The following is a 6,325-nucleotide window of genomic DNA, read 5'->3' on the forward strand; positions in this document are numbered from 1 at the left end:
TGAGGACTGATCTAACTAGAGTCACCCTTCCAGCCTTGTCAATCAGTTTTCCTTTCCAAGCAGGAAACTTTGCTGCAATTCTATCAATAAGAGGTTGAACTTCAATTCTTGTCAGCCTTCTCAGACTCAAAGGTAGACCCATGTGTTTGCATGGGAAGCTTTTAATCTGGTAGGGCATGTTTTGCATCACTTCCTCTACCTGTACTCCTTCATAGCTTATTGGATATGCAACACTCTTGGCAAGATTGATCTTGAGTCTTGACACTGAACCAAAGGTGTCAGAGATCTGTCTGATGGTGTCAATTTCTTCTTTAACCAGGCTTACAAACACTGCTGCATCATCAGCATAGAGACTAACTCTTATCTTGGCTGCTCTGCTGGTTATAGGAGTTAAAGAAGAGTTTTGCTCAGCCAACATGAGTAATCTTTGCAATGGCTCCAAAGCCAATATGAACAACATGGGTGATAAGGGATCCCCTTGCCTAAGCCCTATCCTGTGTCTGAATTTTTCTGTCCTAGACCCATTCACCAAGACTGAAGAGGTTGCAATAGAAAGTAGTATAGTGATCCATTCTCTCCACCTTGTGCCAAACCCCATGTGCTCCAACACCTCCATTAAGTAATCCCACCGAACAATGTCAAATGCTTTTGCAATGTCTAGTTTAAGGAAAAGAGCTGGCTGGTATGCCTTGTGCAACTCTCTGATGAGATTTTGAGTGTAGAGGAAATTATCATGGATGCTCCCTTTTATGATGAAAGCACTTTGATTTCTGGACACCAGCAGATTCAGGTATTTTGACAGTCTGTTAGCCAATAGTTTAGATATTATCTTAGCTATGTTGCTTGTCAAACTTATTGGCCTGAAATCTATTATTTTTGTTGCCTCTGTGGTTTTTTGAATGAGCAGAATTTAGAAGATTGAAATGCTGCCCATGGAGGTTATAGAAACATTGAATAGCCACAATGAGATCTTCCTTTATAGTTTCCCAGCATGTTTAAAGAATTTGCCAATAAAACCATTTGGCCCTGGAGCTGTTTCCTGCTTCATTTCCATTACAATCTGCTTCCAATTGCTGCAAATCTTGTCTTGGAATATTGATGGCCTCCCAGTTGAGAGTTTCATGTCTTGCTGTATTTGCCCCTAAAGTGAAGTGGTCAAGAATGGTTTTTTCCTTGTCTTCATGTCTATGCACCACCCCTTGAGCTGTGTGCAGGCTCTGAATAAATTTTTTTTGTCTTCTTCCATTTGCACTGAGAAAGAAAAATTTGGAGTTCGCAACTCCAGCTTTTATGAAGTTAATTCTTGATCTCTGTCTCGTCCTCAGCTTCTCAATTGTTGCCATTGCTAGATATCTGTTCTTGAGGTCTCTTTTGAGCAATATCTCTTGTGGGCTTTAGTTACTGTGTTCTAAGACAACATCTAGGATCCCTATGAGTTTTTGCAGCAGAAGCCTGTTGTCCCCTATCTTTGATCTTGCCCAAGCCCTTAGCCTTTTTGTAGTGCACTGCATTTTTGTGTGGAGTCTAAGGAAAGGGTTATGCATTGTCAGTTGTCTGTTCCATGTGTCACTGACTTCTTGTAACGGCCTCGGATAAAAATCCTTCGCGTAATCTTAATCCGAGTCCCTGATCACCTGTCTCAGTTTACCAAGCCTGTTTGCTTAACCTCCAGATCTCCCGACCCCTTCGATCCGACCCTCGCCGTGTTTCCCCCAGTTCCGACCCCGCCGACCCCCAACCCACCGTCGGATCTTTCTAAGTCATCCCGCAACGCCGCCCTTCGATTCGAGCCGTGGACCCCCGAGACTGACCGGTGGACCCACGAGATCTTCCTTCCAGACCCCCGCGACAGGCGCACTCGAGTTGCATGCCCGCTTCAGAGTTCCCCAGCCGCGTGGCTCAACTCCTCCGACGCCCGCCGCTCCGCCTCGTCACCGGCCACGACCGGATGGATTCTCACGCCCCCTTCCCCAATCGCGACGGAAGCTCCTCTGCTACCCTTTCTGCAGCACCTCGCCGCCCGCGCCCATCATCACATCGCCAGATCCCGGCTGTAGAGCCTGATGCCGCCCGTCTTTTCCGTCACCTCTCCACAATCGCGCCGCCCCGGTCCTCGCTACGCGACGATTCCTCCTCCGCCAACCCAGACCGCGGCAGCGACAGCTCCTTTTCTGCCTTGTCAGAAGCTCCGCCCCGACAATCTGTTGCTCCGCGCTCGCCCGTGTGACCGCAGCTGCCTGTCTTCTCACCTATGCGCCCTCGTTTCTAGCGTCGTTTTTCCGGTCACTTCCATCAGATCCACCGCACGACGAGGCCCACCTCCGCCAAATCTCAACCACCGGCAAACCCGTGCCTGCGCCGCCCTGACGTCAGTGCCCAATGACCGCCGGTGTCATCCCCGAAGTCCTGCTCCACCGCCCTCGTCGCTCAATCGCCGCCCCGGCAGAGCACTCCATCGCTTCTTCCCCGGCCTTCACGCCGCTCCCCTTCTCGCTTCTGCGCCGCTATAAAATGGGATGCCGAAGCCCCGTCGGAGTTCCCCTTTGCCATCGCTGCCCTCCCGCTTGCCCCCTGTTCGAGCTCACAGCGCCACCGCCTAAGTCTGAGGAACTCTACTCTCCGTGCAAACACCACCTTTCCCCAATCCACCAGCCCCTGCTTTCAGTGCTACCCAAGAGCTTGCTTGTGATCCACAAGAAGCACCGCCGCCACCGGAATACCACCGGACATCCTCACCGCTGTCCCAAGCCCCTTAGTCCTTCCGCCCAAGCCTCACCTGTAAAACGAAGGTAAGCTACCGACCCTTGTTCGCCTCGTCCGACCCCTCCTATCCGCCCGACCCCGGTTCCGTCTCGCCCGACCCTGTCTGTTCCGCCGACCTTTCTCCGCCTCGCCCGAGGGCTCGGCTGTATCTTTTTCCTTGAACTGAGGGTGTAGGTGTAAAACTTGGGGACTTTTCAGCGTTACGTCTGAGGACCCCTAGCACATCTATTCCTCTAGTTTGAGGGTCAGATCATAAGTTTCTCCCCACCCGACCCTTATATCTTGATCTCCATCAACTCAATCGAACCTCCCCACCCTCCTGTAACTTGCCGCAAGTTTCTGGGCTCAAACTTGCAAGTGTTGCTGTTGAAAATAACTGTCTAAATGCTAACCAATGCATTGCATTCGTGTAGAGCTGCGTCTCGCCGACGGCTTCTACGAGCTGCACCCGGCGCCAGAAGACGAAGGTGTAGCTGAGCTCCTGCCTCCAGAAGCCGAAGCCGCCCAAGCAGACGAGCAGTTTCCCTCCTCCTTGCTCGAAGGCAAGCCCCGGATGCATGAATTCCTTATGTTTTACCAAACTTGCGCATGCCTTCTTTAACATGCTTGCGCATTTACGTATAGGAGTTGCTTGGAACCATAGATGTATAACTTAGCTCCCTTGATCTAAACACTTGCTGTTGGACTGGGTAGATGCTTTGCTTAAATAGGAAATGGTAAAAGCCGAGTGATTTCCTGTCACTCGCGAGTTGTAGGAGTTGGTTGTTTCTCTTCTGTTACAACTATAAGGATGATGGACGGGGCAGGGTTTTGGGTAACTCTTTGGTGGTTGGTTGATCGCCCCGTCTGTCTATGAAACTTGCTAAGGCCCGACAGTGGTGGTGTTCGTAATCAAGTGTTTGAAAGTACTAATCTCATACCTAGTATGGGATGGGGAAGCCTAGTACCTGATTGAACTAGGGCGTGGCTTATACCCCTGCTGTCCCTGGAACGAGGTTCCCATGGTGCATCATGTGGGTGCAAGTGCGGCCACAGTACGGTAGAGACTGGGACTGTGGAGCATTGCATGCCAAGGGAAGTTTGGACCTGACACGCGCCTGGGAATTGATGGGGACGACCGACACAGGAAGCGACCCTTGTGGTGCGCGGATGTCGTGAGATTAGGTTCACCATGCATAGTTAAGAAACTCGAATCGATTCGTCTGCCTCTCACAGTTTGAGACTGCTTGATCGCTATGTCACCCTGAGTAATAAAGGAATCTGATGATGACATGGTCTTGATGATAATGTATATACCTTTGGTTGTTGCTATGTTTGTTTAGAGTAGATTGCAAACCTAGACCGGATAATGAACTTAGAACCGGAGCTAAAATTTGAAAGTAGGGACACGCCTAGCGCTTTGTGGCAAACAAACCCCTCAGCCAAAAAGCCCTGCATGTCTAGAAGAAGTGGAGTAGTGTACTCCCTGTCGGTTAAGTCTTGTTGAGCTTAGTAGCTCAGCCTTGTTGTGGCTCTTCTTTTTCAGGTGAAGTTGCTGCCTCTGAGCCTCCCTCTGCTGGCACTTGGCCGCCCCAACTCCCTCCGGGTTGGACGGTTGTGTGGGATCCCTCCTCGGACGGCGAGGAGAGGGATCACTGATGTCCCGGTTGGCCTCACCAGGGATGTCCGACCCCGACGAGTTAGCTTCCGCTAGTTGTTTTACCTTGGTTGTTTTTCTTCTGAACGTGTAAACTCTGATGTTGTTTATGGTCAAACTAAATGGTTAAGTTGTTAACTCAGTGGACTTGTTGTATTCTCTGGAACTGCTCACCTTCGTGTGGGTTTGCTATTCGGTCCTGTTCAAGTGGTTAAATCGGATGAAATCCGACGGCACTTCGTGTTTACTTGGTTTAGGCAGGAGTGTCGCGTATCATGCGGCTTAGTCATGTTTAACCAAGCAAATTCGAAGTGGATCCGCCATACTTCTTCTTTGAAGCATTGTATGCTGGGCTAGAAGGATTAAAAACGAAAGCCTCTGTAAGTTCTGATGTTGCAGCCTGCAGTCAGCAGTAAAGGGCAATGATCTGACACCAGTGATGAATCTGCCTGCAACTTGCAATTTGGTAGCATGAATTCCCACTCAGCGGTGCAGAAAACCTTATCAATCCTAGTGTGAGTCACATTATTGGACCATGCGAATTTTCTCCCTCTCAAATGGATCTCCTTTAACTCCATCTCCTCAACAGCATTCCTGGGAGCTCCCATCAATCGTCTGTTGATGTTGTCATTGCTCTTGTCCTGGGCACTTAGTATCATGTTGAAGTCCCCTATCAGTAACCACCTATCTGAATCTGCCGGCTGACATAATCTGATTTCATTCAGGAATTCAATTTTCTCAGCATCATTTTGTGGTCCATATACCCCAGTCAACCACCAACTGATTGGTGTTGTCTTGGCTTCTAACTTTGCAGTGACTGTTTATTCTGTGTTGCGGATGAGACAATTTGTAATAATCCTCATGCATAGCCAGTAGGACTCCCCCTCTAGTTGCTTGAGCCGGCAAGTAGGTGAAACTTGTTGCAAACTGTGGTCCCAAGGTTTCCTTGACCATCATGTCATCTATGAATTCCATCTTAGTTTCTTGCAGGCAGACAATGGTGCATTTGTGCTCAGCCACCAGATCCTTGACCACTTTTCTTGTAGCTTTACCATTTAACCCCCTCACATTCCAGTTTAGGATGATACAATTCTGCTCATTCATTTGTAACTTGTGGATCTTCTTAGCCCAATTTGAGCCCCTTCCATATTCCCCTCCCAAACACCAGTACCCTTCTTCCACCTTTCTCCAAACTCTGCCATACTACTCCCAACAACACATAACGAAGAAGAAATAGAAAATAGATTGCCCACACTGGGCTCTCCCTCACACCACAACAACCTGATATGATAGAACCTCTAGTCACTTGTCCACACTGGACAACACCAGAAACACCACACGAGACGACACATAGGAACTGATACAAACCCACACACCCACACACCTCTCCCCCAACACATAAAGAATTTGAAGTCACTCATCTGCCTCCAATGCCATCGCGTTAAGAGGCCTCCCCTCTAGGTCATTCAGACCAAAAGCTTCACAAAATCCATCCACTGCATTATCCATCAAAGGTTCCACAAATTGGCTTTTGAATCTATGATGGTCAGCTTCATCTACCTTCTTCCTTGGCTGTATAATTCCACATTTCTTCATCAGGAGGTGTGTGGCTTGCTCTTGCATAGACAAGTCAGATTTTGGTCGATTGGCCAATCTTTCACTTTTCTTCTGAGATGCCCGACCTACCTCATTTTCTTTGCCACTGAATGACCTGCCCATTTTATCTGTGAAAGGGGTTGATAGGCTTTCCTTTGAGGCTTCAGCATTTACTACTCCCTTTCCCTGGCTTAGCATGTTCAACATCTCTTGTGATGTGGGAAGGGTGCCCAAAATTGCCCTTGTGATAGGCTTGGTGATGTTCAAGCCTGACAGCATAAGACCCTTGGTTACTGTTGTTTGTCCGACAATTGAACTAGTTTCAGCAGA

This window comes from Setaria italica, chromosome II (assembly GCF_000263155.2).
Source record: "Setaria italica strain Yugu1 chromosome II, Setaria_italica_v2.0, whole genome shotgun sequence".
NCBI classification, from domain to species: domain Eukaryota; kingdom Viridiplantae; phylum Streptophyta; class Magnoliopsida; order Poales; family Poaceae; genus Setaria; species Setaria italica.